This window comes from Ixodes scapularis, unplaced genomic scaffold, assembly GCF_016920785.2.
Source record: "Ixodes scapularis isolate PalLabHiFi unplaced genomic scaffold, ASM1692078v2 PGA_scaffold44__24_contigs__length_19508400, whole genome shotgun sequence".
NCBI lineage: Eukaryota > Metazoa > Arthropoda > Arachnida > Ixodida > Ixodidae > Ixodes > Ixodes scapularis.
In genome coordinates, this window is record NW_024609873.1 from 6,392,092 (window position 1) to 6,405,952 (window position 13,861).

Consider the following 13,861-nt stretch of genomic DNA (forward strand, 5'->3'; position numbering starts at 1 on the left):
GCCGCTTCGCTCAGCTAAAGGGAATTTAGGTGCCGTTTTGCTCAGTCAATGGAAACTCAGGTGCCGCTTCGCTCAGCTAAAGAGAATTTAGGTGCCGTTTCGCTCAGCCAATGGAAATTCAGGTGCCGCTTCGCTCACTTAAAGGGAATTTAGGTGCCGTTTCGCTCAGTCAATGGAAATTCAGGTGCCGCTTCGCTCAGCTCATGGGAATTTAGGTGCCGTTTCGCTCAGTCAATGGAAATTCAGGTGCCGCTTCGCTCAGCTAAAGGGAATTAAGGTGCCGTTTCGCTCAGCCAATACGAATTAAGGTGCCGCCTCGCTCAGCTAAAGGGAATTTAGGTGCCGTTTCGCTCAGTCAATGGAAATTCAGGTGCCGCTTCGCTCAGCTAAAGGGAATTTAGGAGCCGTTTCGGTCAGCCAATGGGAATTTAGGTGCCGCTTCGCTCAGCTAAAGGGAATTTAGGTGCCGTTTCGCTCAGCCAATGGGAATTTAGGTGCCGCTTCGCTCAGCTAAAGGGAATTTAGGTGCCGTTTCGCTCAGCCAATGGGAATTTAGGTGCCGCTTTGCTCAGCTAATGGGAATTTAGGTGCCGTTTCGCTCAGTCAATGGAAATTCAGGTGCCGCTTCGCTCAGCTAAAGGGAATTTAGGTGCCGTTTCGCTCAGCCAATGGGAATTTAGGTGGTGCTTCGCTCAGCTAAAGGGAATTTAGGTGCCGTTTCGCTCAGTCGGTGGAAATTCAGGTGCCGCTTCGCTCAGCTAAAGGGAATTTAGGTGCCGTTTCGCTCAGCCAATACGAATTAAGGTGCCACTTCGCTCAGCTAATGGGAATTTAGGTGCCGCTTCGCTCAGCCAAAGGGAATTTAGGTGCCACTTCGCTCAGCTAATGGGAATTTAGGTGCCGTTTCGCTCAGCCAATACGAATTAAGGTGCCGCTTCGCTCAGCTAATGGGAATTAAGGTGCCGCTTCGCTCAGCTAATGGGAATTTAGGTGCCGTTTCGCTCAGCCAATGGGAAAATAAGTGCCGCTTCGCTCAGCTAATGGGAATTTAGGTGCCGTTTCGCTCAGCTAATGGTAATTTAGGTGCCGTTTCGCTCAGCCAATGGGAATTTAAGTGCCGCTTTGCTCTGCTATTGGGAATTAAGGTGCCGCTTCGCTCAGCTAATGGGAATTTAGGTGCCGTTTCGCTCAGCCAATGGGAATTTAAGTGCCGCTTTGCTCTGCTATTGGGAATTTAGGTGCCGTTTCGCTCAGCCAATACGAATTAAGGTGCCGTTTCGCTCAGCTAATGGGAATTTAGGTGCCGCTTTGCTCAGCTAATGGGAATTTAGGTGCCGTTTCGCTCACTCAATGGGAATTTAAGTGCCGCTTCGCTCAGCTAATGGGAATTTAGGTGCCATTTCGCTCAGCCAATACGAATTAAGGTGCCACTTCGCTCAGCTAAAGGGAATTTAGGTGCTTTTTCGCTCAGTCAATGGAAATTCAGGTGCTGCTTCGCTCAGCTAAAGGGAATTTAGGTGCCGTTTCGCTAAGCCAATGGAAATTTAGGTGCCGCTTCGCTCAGCTAATGGGAATTTAGGTGCCGTTTCACTCAGTCAATGGAAATTCAGGTGCCGCTTCGCTCAGCTAAAGGGAATTTAGGTGCCGTTTCGCTCAGTCAATGGAAATTCACGTGCCGCTTCGCTCAGCTAAAGAGAATTTAGGTGCCGTTTCGCTCAGCCAATGGAAATTCAGGTGCCGCTTCGCTCAGTTAAAGGGAATTTAGGTGCCGTTTCGCTCAGTCAATGGAAATTCAGGTGCCGCTTCGCTCAGCTCATGGGAATTTAGGTGCCGTTTTGCTCAGTCAATGGAAATTCAGGTGCCGCTTCGCTCAGCTAAAGGAAATTTAGGTGCCGTTTCGCTCAGCCAATACGAATTAAGGTGCCGCTTCGCTCAGCTAAAGGGAATTTAGGTGCCGTTTCGCTCAGTCAATGGAAATTCAGGTGCCGCTTCGCTCAGCTAAAGGGAATTTAGGAGCCGTTTCGCTCAGCCAATGGGAATTTAGGTGCCGCTTCGCTCAGCTAAAGGGAATTTAGGTGCCGTTTCGCTCAGCCAATGGAAATTTAGGTGCCGCTTCGCTCAGCTAATGGGAATTTAGGTGCCGTTTCGCTCAGTCAATAGAAATTCAGGTGCCGCTTCGCTCAGTTAAAGGGAATTTAGGTGCCGTTTCGCTCAGCCAATGGGAATTTAGGTGCCGCTTCGCTCAGCTAAACGGAATTTAGGTGCCGTTTCGCTCAGTCAATAGAAATTCAGGTGCCGCTTCGCTCAGCTAAAGGGAATTTAGGTGCCGTTTCGCTCAGCCAATATGAATTAAGGTGCCGCTTCGCTCAGCTAATGGGAATTTAGGTGCCGCTTCGCTCAGCTAAAGGGAATTTAGGTGCCACTTCGTTCAGCTAATGGGAATTTAGGTGCCGTTTCGCTCAGCCAATACGAATTAAGGTGCCGCTTCGCTCAGCTAATGGGAATTAAGGTGCCGCTTCGCTCAGCTAATGGGAATTTAGGTGCCGTTTCGCTCAGCCAATGGGAAAATAAGTGCCGCTTCGCTCAGCCAATGGGAATTTAGGTGCCGTTTCGCTCAGCTAATGGGAATTTAGGTGCCGCTTTGCTCAGCTAATGGGAATTTAGGTGCCGTTTCGCTCAGTCAATGGGAATTTAAGTGCCGCTTCGCTCAGGTAATGGGAATTTAGGTGCCGCCTTGCTCAGCTAATGGGAATTTAGGTGCCGTTTCGCTCAGTCAATGGGAATTTAAGTGCCGCTTCGCTCAGCTAATGGGAATTTAGGTGCCATTTCGCTCAGCCAATACGAATTAAGGTGCCACTTCGCTCAGCTAATGGGAATTTAGGTGCCGTTTTGCTCAGTCAATGGAAATTCAGGTGCCACTTCGCTCAGCTAAAGGGAATTTAGGGGCCGTTTCGCTTACCCAATGGGAATTTAGGTGCCGCTTCGCTCAGCTAATGGGAATTTAGGTGCCGTTTCGCTCAGTCAATGGAAATGCAGGTGCCGCTTCGCTCAGCTGAAGGGAATTGAGGTGCCGTTTCGCTCAGCCAATACGAATTAAGGTGCCGCTTCGCTCAGCTAACGGGAATTTAGGTGCCGTTTCGCTCAGTCAATGGAAATTCAGGTGCCGCTTCGCTCAGCTAAAGGGAATTTAGGTGCCATTTCGCTTAGCCAATGGGAATTTAGGTGCCGCTTCGCTCAGCTAATGGGAATTTAGGTGCCGTTTCGCTCAGTCAATGTAAATTCAGGTGCCGCTTCGCTCAGCGAAAGGGAATTTAGGTGCCGTTTCGCTCAGCCAATGGAAATTTAGGTGCCGCTTCGCTCAGCTAATGGGAATTTAGGTGCCGTTTCGCTCAGTCAATGGAAACTCAGGTGCCGCTTCGCTCAGCTAAAGGGAATTTAGGTACCGTTTCGCTCAGCCAATGGGAATTTAGGTGCCGCTTCGCTCAGGTAAAGGGAAGTTAGGTGCCGTTTCGCTCAGTCGATGGAATTTCAGGCGCCGCTTCGCTCAGCTAAAGGGAATTTAGGTGCCGTTTCGCTCAGCCAATGGGAATTTAGGTGCCGCTTCGCTCAGCTAATGGGAATTTAGGTGCCGTTTCGCTCAGTCAATGGAAATTCAGGTGCCGCTTCGCTCAGCTAAAGGGAATTTAGGTGCTTTTTCGCTCAGTCAATGGAAATTCAGGTGCCGCTTCGCTCAGCTAAAGGGAATTTAGGTGCCGTTTCGCTCAGTCAATGGAAATTCAGGTGGCGCTTCGCTCAGCTAATGGGAATTTAGGTGCCGTTTCGCTCAGTCAATGGAAATTCAGGTGCCGCTTCACTCAGCTATAGGGAATTTAGGTGCTTTTTCGCTCAGTCAATGGAAATTCAGGTGCCGCTTCGCTCAGCTAAAGGGAATTTAGGTGCCGTTTCGCTCAGCCAATGGAAATTTAGGTGCCGCTTCGCTCAGCTAATGGGAATTTAGGTGCCGTTTCGCTCAGTCAATGGAAATTCAGGTGCCGCTTCGCTCAGCTAAAGGGAGTTTAGGTGCCGTTTCGCTCAGCTAATGGGAATTTAGGTGCCGTTTCGCTCAGCTAATGGGAATTTAGGTGCCGCTTCGCTCAGCTAATGGGAATTTAGGTGCTGTTTCGCTCAGCTAATGGGAGTTTAGGTGCCGCTTCGCTCAGCTAATGGGAATATAGGTGCCGTTTCGCTCAGCCAATGGGAATTTAAGTGCCGCTTCGCTCAGCTAATGAGAATTTAGGTGCCATTTCGCTCAGCCAATACGAATTAAGGTGCCGCTTCGCTCAGCTAATGGGAATTTAGGTGCCGTTTCGCTCAGTCAATGTAAATTCAGGTGCCGCTTCGCTCAGCTAAAGGAAATTTAGGTGCCGTTTCGCTCAGCCAATGGAAATTTAGGTGCCGCTTCGCTCAGCTAATGGGAATTTAGGTGCTGTTTCGCTCAGTCAATGGAAACTCAGGTGCCGCTTCGCTCAGCTAAAGGGAATTTAGGTGCCGTTTCGCTCAGCCAATGGGAATTTAGGTGCCACTTCGCTCCGCTAAAGGGAATTTAGGTGCCGTTTCGCTCATTCAATGGAAATTCAGGCGCCGCTTCGCTCAGCTAAAGGGAATTTAGGTGCCGTTTCGCTCAGTCAATGGAAATTCAGGTGCCCCTTCGCTCAGCTAATGGGAATTTAGGTGCCATTTCGCTCAGCCAATGGAAATTTAGGTGCCGCTTCGCTCAGCTAATGGGAATTTAGGAGCCGTTTCGCTCAGTCAATGGAAATTCAGGTGCCACTTCGCTCAGCTAAAGGGAATTTAGGTGCTTTTTCGCTCAGTCAATGGAAATTCAGGTGCCGCTTCGCTCAGCTAAAGGGAATTTAGGTGCCGTTTCGCGCAGCCAATGGAAATTTAGGTGCCGCTTCGCTCAGCTAATGGGAATTTAGGTGCCGTTTCGCTCAGTCAATGGAAATTCAGGTGCCGCTTCGCTCAGCTAAAGGGAATTTAGGTGCCGTTTCGCTCAGTCAATGGAAACTCAGGTGCCGCTTCGCTCAGCTAAAGGGAATTTAGGTGCCGTTTCGCTCAGCCAATGGGAATTTAGGTGCCGCTTCGCTCAGCTAAAGGAAATTTAGGTGCCGTTTCGCTCAGTTAATGGAAATTTAGGTGCCGCTTCGCTCAGCTAATGGGAATTTAGGTGCCGTTTCGCCCAGTCAATGGAAATTCAGGCGCCGCTTCGCTCAGCTAATGGGAATTTAGGTGCCGTTTCGCTCAGCCAATGGAAATTTAGGTGCCGCTTCGCTCAGCTAATGGGAATTTAGGTGCCGTTTCGCTCAGTCAATGGAAATTCAGGTGCCACTTCACTCAGCTAAAGGGAATTTAGGTGCCGTTTCGCTCAGCCAATACGAATTAAGGTGCCGCTTCGCTCAGCTAAAGGGAATTTAGGTGCCGTTTCGCTCAGTCAATGGAAATTCAGGTGCCGCTTCGCTCAGCTAAAGGGAATTTAGGAGCCGTTTCGCTCAGCCAATGGGAATTTAGGTGCCGCTTCGCTCAGCTAAAGGGAATTTAGGTGCCGTTTCGCTCAGCCAATGGGAATTTAGGTGCCGCTTTGCTCAGCTAATGGGAATTTAGGTGCCGTTTCGCTCAGTCAATGGAAATTCAGGTGCCGCTTCGCTCAGCTAAAGGGAATTTAGGTGCCGTTTCGCTCAGCCAATGGGAATTTAGGTGCCGCTTCGCTCAGCTAAAGGGAATTTAGCTGCCGTTTCGCTCAGTCAATGGAAATTCAGGTGCTGCTTCGCTCAGCTAAAGGGAATTTAGGTGCCGTTTCGCTCAGCCAATACGGATTAAGGTGGCGCTTCGCTCAGCTAATGGGAATTTAGGTGCCGCTTCGCTCAGCTAAAGGGAATTTAGGTGCCACTTCGCTCAGCTAATGGGAATTTAGGTGCCGTTTCGCTCAGTCAATGGAAATTCAGGTGCCGCTTCGCTCAGCTGTAGAGAATTTAGGTGCTTTTTCGCTCAGTCAATGGAAATTCAGGTGCCGCTTCGCTCAGCTAAAGGGAATTTAGGTGCCGTTTCGCTCAGCCAATGAAAATTTAGGTGCCGCTTCGCTCAGCTAATGGGAATTTAGGTGCCGTCTCGCTCAGTCAATGGAAATTCAGGTGCCGCTTCGCTCAGCTAAAGGGAATTTAGGTGCGGTTTCGCTCAATCAATGGAAATTGAGGTGCCGCTTCGCTCAGCTAAAGGGAATTTAGGTGCCGTTTCGCTCAGCCAATGAAAATTCAGGTGCCGCTTCGCTCAGCTAAAGGGAATTTAGGTGCCGTTTCGCTCAGTCAATGGAAATTCAGGTGCCGCTTCGCTCAGCTAATGGGAATTTAGGTGCCGTTTCGCTCAGTGAATGGAAATTCAGGTGCCGCTTCGCTCAGCTAAAGGGAATTTAGGTGCCGTTTCGCTTAGCCAATGGGAATTTAGGTGCCGCTTCGCTCAGCTAATGGGAATTTAGGTGTCGTTTCGCTCAGTCAATGGAAATTCAGGTGCCGCTTCGCTCAGCTAAAGGGAATTTAGGTGCCGTTTCGTTCAGCCAATGGGAATTTAGGTGCCGCTTCGCTCAGCTAATGGGAATTTAGGTGCCGTTTAGCTCAGTCAATGGAAATTCAGGTGCCGCTTCGCTCAGCTAAAGGGAGTTTAGGTGCCGTTTCGCTCAGCTAATGGGAATTTAGGTGCCGTTTCGCTCAGCTAATGGGAATTTAGGTGCCGCTTCGCTCAGCTAATGGGAATTTAGGTGCTGTTTCGCTCAGCTAATGGGAATTTAGGTGCCGCTTCGCTCAGCTAATGGGAATATAGGTGCCGTTTCGCTCAGCCAATGGGAATTTAAGTGCCGCTTCGCTCAGCTAATGGGAATTTAGGTGCCATTTCGCTCAGCCAATACGAATTAAGGTGCCGCTTCGCTCAGCTAATGGGAATTTAGGTGCCGTTTCGCTCAGTCAATGTAAATTCAGGTGCCGCTTCGCTCAGCTAAAGGAAATTTAGGTGCCGTTTCGCTCAGCCAATGGAAATTTAGGTGCCGCTTCGCTCAGCTAATGGGAATTTAGGTGCTGTTTCGCTCAGTCAATGGAAACTCAGGTGCCGCTTCGCTCAGCTAAAGGGAATTTAGGTGCCGTTTTGCTCAGCCAATGGGAATTTAGGTGCCACTTCGCTCAGCTAAAGGGAATTTAGGTGCCGTTTCGCTCAGTTAATGGAAATTCAGGCGCCGCTTCGCTCAGCTAAAGGGAATTTAGGTGCCGTTTCGCTCAGTCAATGGAAATTCAGGTGCCGCTTCGCTCAGCTAATGGGAATTTAGGTGCCATTTTGCTCAGCCAATGGAAATTTAGGTGCCGCTTCGCTCAGCTAATGGGAATTTAGGTGCCGTTTCGCTCAGTCAATGGAAATTCAGGTGCCACTTCGCTCAGCTAAAGGGAATTTAGGTGCTTTTTCGCTCAGTCAATGGAAATTCAGGTGCCGCTTCGCTCAGCTAAAGGGAATTTAGGTGCCGTTTCGCGCAGCCAATGGAAATTTAGGTGCCGCTTCGCTCAGCTAATGGGAATTTAGGTGCCGTTTCGCTCAGTCAATGGAAATTCAGGTGCGGCTTCGCTCAGCTAAAGGGAATTTAGGTGTCGTTTTGCTCAGTCAATGGAAACTCAGGTGCCGCTTCGCTCAGCTAAAGGGAATTTAAGTGCCGTTTCGCTCAGCCAGTGGAAATTTAGGTGCCGCTTCGCTCAGCTAAAGGGAATTTAGGTGCCGTTTCGCTCAGTTAATGGAAATTTAGGTGCCGCTTCGCTCAGCTAATGGGAATTTAGGTGCCGTTTCGCTCAGTCAATGGAAATTCAGGCGCCGCTTCGCTCAGCTAATGGGAATTTAGGTGCCGTTTCGCTCAGCCAATGGAAATTTAGGTGCCGCTTCGCTCAGCTAATGGGAATTTAGGTGCCGGTTCGCTCAGTCAATGGAAATTCAGGTGCCACTTCACTCAGCTAAAGGGAATTTAGGTGCTTTTTCGCTCAGTCAATGGAAATTCAGGTGCCGCTTCGCTCAGCTAAAGGGAATTTAGGTGCCGTTTCGCTCAGCCAATGGAAATTTAGGTGCCGCTTCACTCAGCTAATGGGAATTTAGGTGCCGTTTCGCTCAGTCAATGGAAATTCAGGTGCCGCTTCGCTCAGCTAAAGGGAATTTAGGTGCCGTTTCGCTCAGTCAATGGAAATTCAGGTGCCGCTTCGCTCAGCTAATGGGAATTTAGGTGCCGTTTCGCTCAGTCAATGGAAATTCAGGTGCCGCTTCGCTCAGCTAAAGGGAATTTAGGTGCCGTTTCGCTCAGTCAATGGAAATTCAGGTGCCGCTTGGCTCAGCTAAAGGGAATTTAGGAGCCGTTTCGCTCAGCCAATGGGAATTTAGGTGCCGCTTCGCTCAGCTAAAGGGAATTTAGGTGCCGTTTCGCTCAGCCAATGGGAATTTAGGTGCCGCTTTGCTCAGCTAATGGGAATTTAGGTGCCGTTTCGCTCAGTCAATGGAAATTCAGGTGCCGCTTCGCTCAGCTAAAGGGAATTTAGGTGCCGTTTCGCTCAGCCAATGGGAATTTAGGTGCCGCTTCGCTCAGCTAAAGGGAATTTAGGTGCCGTTTCGCTCAGTCAATGGAAATTCAGGTGCCGCTTCGCTCAGCTAATGGGAATTTAGGTGCCGTTTCGCTCAGCCAATACGAATTAAGGTGCCGCTTCGCTCAGCTAAAGGGAATTTAGGTGCCGTTTCGCTCAGTCAATGAAAATTCAGGTGCCGCTTGGCTCAGCTAAAGGGAATTTAGGAGCCGTTTTGCTCAGCCAATGGGAATTTAGGTGCCGCTTCGCTCAGCTAAAGGGAATTTAGGTGCCGTTTCGCTCAGCCAATGGGAATTTAGGAGCCGCTTTGCTCAGCTAATGGGAATTTAGGTGCCGTTTCGCTCAGTCAATGGAAATTCAGGTGCCGCTTCGCTCAGCTAAAGGGAATTTAGGTGCCGTTTCGCTCAGCCAATGGGAATTTAGGTGCCGCTTCGCTCAGCTAAAGGGAATTTAGGTGCCGTTTCGCTCAGTCAATGGAAATTCAGGTGCCGCTTCGCTCAGCTAAAGGGAATTTAGGTGCCGTTTCGCTCAGCCAATACGGATTAAGGTGCCGCTTCGCTCAGCTAATGGGAATTTAGGTGCCGCTTCGCTCAGCTAAAGGGAATTTAGGTGCCACTTCGCTCAGCTAATGGGAATTTAGGTGCCGTTTCGCTCAGCCAATACGAATTAAGGTACCGCTTCGCTCAGCTAACGGGAATTAAGGTGCCGCTTCGCTCAGCTAATGGGAATTTAGGTGCCGCTTCGCTCAGCTAATGGGAATTTAGGTGCCGTTTCGCTCAGTCAATGGAAATTCAGGTGCCGCTTCGCTCAGCTAAAGGGAATTTAGGTGCCGTTTCGCTCAGCCAATACGAATTAAGGTGCCGCTTCGCTCAGCTAATGGGAATTTAGGTGCCGCTTCGCTCAGCTAAAGGGAATTTAGGTGCCGTTTCGCTCAGCCAATACGAATTAAGGTGTTGCTTCGCTCAGCTAAAGGGAATTGAGGTGCCGTTTCGCTCAGCCAATACGAATTGAGGTGTTGCTTCGCTCAGCTAAAGGGAATTTAGGTGCAGTTTCGCTCAGCCAATGTGAATTTAGGTACCGCTTCGCTCAGCTAATGGGAATTTAGGTGCCGTTTCGTTCAGCCAATATGAATTAAGGTGCCGCTTCGCTCAGCTAATGAAAATTTAGGTGCCGTCTCGCTCAGCGAATGGGAATTTAGGTGCGTTTTTTTGCCGGCTTCACTCCATCAGACGTTTAATGCTTTCGAATTAAAACAACGTTGCGATTGCCGCTCAGTACTTCTGGATAGGTGGAAGTGAAAGGGCTTGTGCTAAAACTCTCGTGACATTTTTCAAATATTATCGCGTCGTCGTCATATATATTGTGAAGCGTATTTTGTAAACTATTTTTCACTATATATGCTGTGACGAGGTGCCCATTTCATGATTTTATGCACTGTAACTAATTCCTAAGTTCAAACGCACAGCTACGATTCAACCTTGTGGGAACCACGTGTTTCCCGTCTCCCTATCTAGGCCTAGCACAAGCAGGCCGTGGGAGCGTTATGGCGACGTCATCCCGGATACGGGGGTAAGGCCGCATGCCTCGAAGAGGGCGTGTCTTCCCTCGCCCTTTTGGGTAAAAGTGCCTCCTGCGCTCCCTTCGGAAATGATTGTAGACGTGACCCATCTGCGGGATAAGCCACACTACCTACCCCGGGCGCGTCCACTTTCCGGTGGCTAGATAAGCGGCCGCGAACGGCGGCCCTGAGTCTCGTCGGGGAAGGCTCTGGGCCACGGAGCCTCGTTCTGTTTGGAGCTTTCCCCTTTCCACGGATCTGCCTAATGCGGCAGCGTGGGCCCCCTCCAGGTGAATCTGTCTAATGCGACAGCGCCGACCTTTTTCCGTTCTTTTCTTTTATTAGTTTGGCCGACGGGCACAGCGTGGTGGCACAGCAGCCAAATAAACCCGCTTCTTCAGTATCTTTGTTTTTCGGAGTGAATTCTCTCCTCGGAGACCACGGCAGCCTCCGGACGGACCCGGCCGTAGCAGTCCTCAACATCGAGCTACGGAGTGGGATCGACCTCGTGGTGCAGTAAGGCAAGTCGAATCCCACAACCTTTAATATTGCGACAGAAAGTTGTACCATCCATGGGTATTTTATGCGATCTACAGGCTACAACACCTCATGACAACCTTTCAATTTAAGTTGCGCGCTGTGCTGTCTAAGCCACGGCTGGGAGAGAGAGGATAGTAGGTCCTTTAGCCTGCGATATCCGAGACTGATCCGGGCGCCAAAATGAAAAAAAAACAAAAAGACAAAAAAAAAAAAAAAAGAAAATCGACAAAGACGGCTACAAAGAGGTACAAGGTAAGAGGGGAGTTTCGTTTTTCCCCTCAACTGCTTGGGTTACGCTCTGGCCCCAGTACCTGTGGTAAGGGCTGTCACATGCTTCGCCTCTGGCGCACTGATTGGGTCGAGGGTGCCGTATTGTTCGGCTGGGATTCGTGTTCACACAGTGAAAATGCTCTCGCAACATTCGTTTCAAGTCTGCGGCTCGCGGTGGCCTCCTTTAGGTGACGCAGGATGTTCACCACTACGTCTAGGTAGGTTTGTTGACGAACGTATGTTGGCCATGCAGAGGGAGAGGGAGAGGCCATGCAGGGGGAGAGAGGAAAGGACTGCAATTAACGGCATAAGACCAGGTATGTAGACGATATAAACAGGTGGAAAAAAGTGGAAAGAGACGGTGGGCGAAAGACGCTGAGCGCAACACTTAAGGGGTTTTGAATGGAGGAAGGCGGGCAAGTGATCAGTGGGTGAATGGTATGTGCGGTGGAAGAAATGGGTGAAGAAGTGATCGCGATATGCTGATGGTTGGACACACGCACCAATCTCTTTCTTTTTTGTTTAATTTGTGATGTTAAAGCGACAGCTGTTAATGGCCCGTTCCCCGCTTTTCCGACGGCGTGAGCGTGAACGCCTTCAGTTAACCGCTAAATTTAGCGAAAAATTTGCGTCACCTGACCCATGCACAAATTCACTTTCCCTGCTAACTTTGGCGGGAAAACTAATGTCCCGTGACCTGACGTCAGGGGACCTACAGACAAATTCAGGTTCCCCACTAAACTTAGCGGAAACATTGACCTGACGTGATGTATGCACCAATTCAATTTCTCCGCTAAATTTGGCCGGAAAACGCATCACGACCTTAAAATCATTTACTCGTCAACAACGTATCGACGCTAAATCAACGCGACGTCATTTCAGTATCAGATCACCGTATGACGCACGATCGGCGCAATATCGATAGCTCGTCATCGTCATATCGACGAAGGAAGCAGCACAGCTGGCGCTGTCTAAACGCCAGACTTGTGCCCGTTACGTGAAAAATGTAATGGATTACAGTTACAAATAACCGAGCATCAAATCTAATGGATTACCATGACAAATTAATTTCGCCAAGAAGTACCAGGTTACTTCACTGGTGACGTTACAAATTACAGTTACTTTTTCTGTACACTTATCAGGAAATCAAGGTACCTCGCGCAGCACCAGCATCATCAAGGAACTTTACTGGTGGCCGCACATAAATCAGCATGTAAGGACCAAAGGCGAAAACTATGCAGTATGTCAGTCCGCAGACAAGCCTGCAAACACATCTCCTACACCTCTCCAACCAGTTGAATTCCCAACTCGTCCATGGGTAAAACTTGGAATGGACGTTGCTGGTCCCTGTCAACCAGACCTGTACGTACACGTTATTGAAAACAAGTAACCGATTACAATTACGATTACTTAACTATAAAAAGTAAACGATTACAACTACAATTACTTCACTATAAAAAGTAAACGATTACAGCTTTAAAAAAGTAATCGAAAAATTTCTCTGAAGTAATCAATTACTTCGTATGTTACTTTCATCCAACTTTTTTTTTTATTACGGTAGCAAATCCTTGGGGTCTCGTGCTCAGTTGTTCCGAAAAAAAAAAAAAGCATTGATCGTGTTTGCTTAGAGCTGAGTGACGCCAACACGCCCAATCCCTTTCGTGAAGAAAATAAATAAATAAAAAAGAGCGCTGTATAAATACATTACTTACAACAGGTTGGATAATGTCATATATATATATATATATATATTGTGGGAACCATGGGGTTCCCTATTGCCGCGCGCGCAGCTGGCCGAGTAGGCAGCGCGCGCGTCGCATAATGGTTATCGCGCCTGCCTCCCATGCGAAAAGCTAGGGTTCCAATCCTGGGAGCGATGTGTCTTTTGTTTATTCCTGCATTTTTTGTGTTCTGGAGAATTCGAGAATCATGTTCCTTGTTCCAGGCCCGAATGTTCTACGCGTCGAAGTTTCTACGCCGATTATTCCAGAAGACCACGCATGTTCATAAGGGGCTCCACGTGGCGAGCCACAGTCAGTCTCGCCCCAGCGCTCGATCCTGCGGTTTCGCCGACATCGACGCCCGCGACGCTCTGCTGTTATCTTCTGTTTTCTTTTTTATTTCTTGGGCACAAGTTCGCCCCATCAAACGTTTCTGTTTCCTCAGTTATTCTTTGGTTCCTCTTTTGTTCCTTCGTGACATTTTGGTGGAGGTGCGGGGTACCGCATGCCCGTGCTGCGTTCCCCTTCAAGGGCCCGCAGTGCAAGTCCGATTCCAAGCCCGGTGAGGAGACCACTCTACGAGGAACCTACAACTCGGACCAGCCACCGCACCAAGGGAGAGGATCTAGAGTACTGTTTGCTGCTGGACAAGCCTAAGCCGAACAAGACGACGATGGCCAACCAGCCGCAGACCTCCGCCGCTTCTGCCGTCGTCTACCTGCCTGTCGCTCCCCGGACACCGGCTCCCTTTCACGGCGAAAGCCACGAAGACATCGATGATTGGGTCCAACAGTACAAACGAGTGGCCCGTCATAACGGGTGGACACCAGAACAGTGTCTTCAAACTGCTTACTTTGCCTTGGAAGCAACCGCCCGGAACTGGTTTGAGAACCACGAAGCATCGATCACCTACTGGGAGCAACTCAAGGCTGATCGTTGCGAAGAACATTCTCGAACCAACAACGAAGAGAATACGCGGAAGAGCTTCTTCAAACGAGGATCCAAGGACCTAACGAGTGCGTCGTTAGCTTCGTGGAGGATGTCCTGCGACTCAGCAACCGCGCCGGTCCTCAAGCCTCCGAAGCAAAGAAGCTGAGAATCCTGATACGAGGCGTCAAGGAAAACATCTTCGGCGGCCTTGTGCG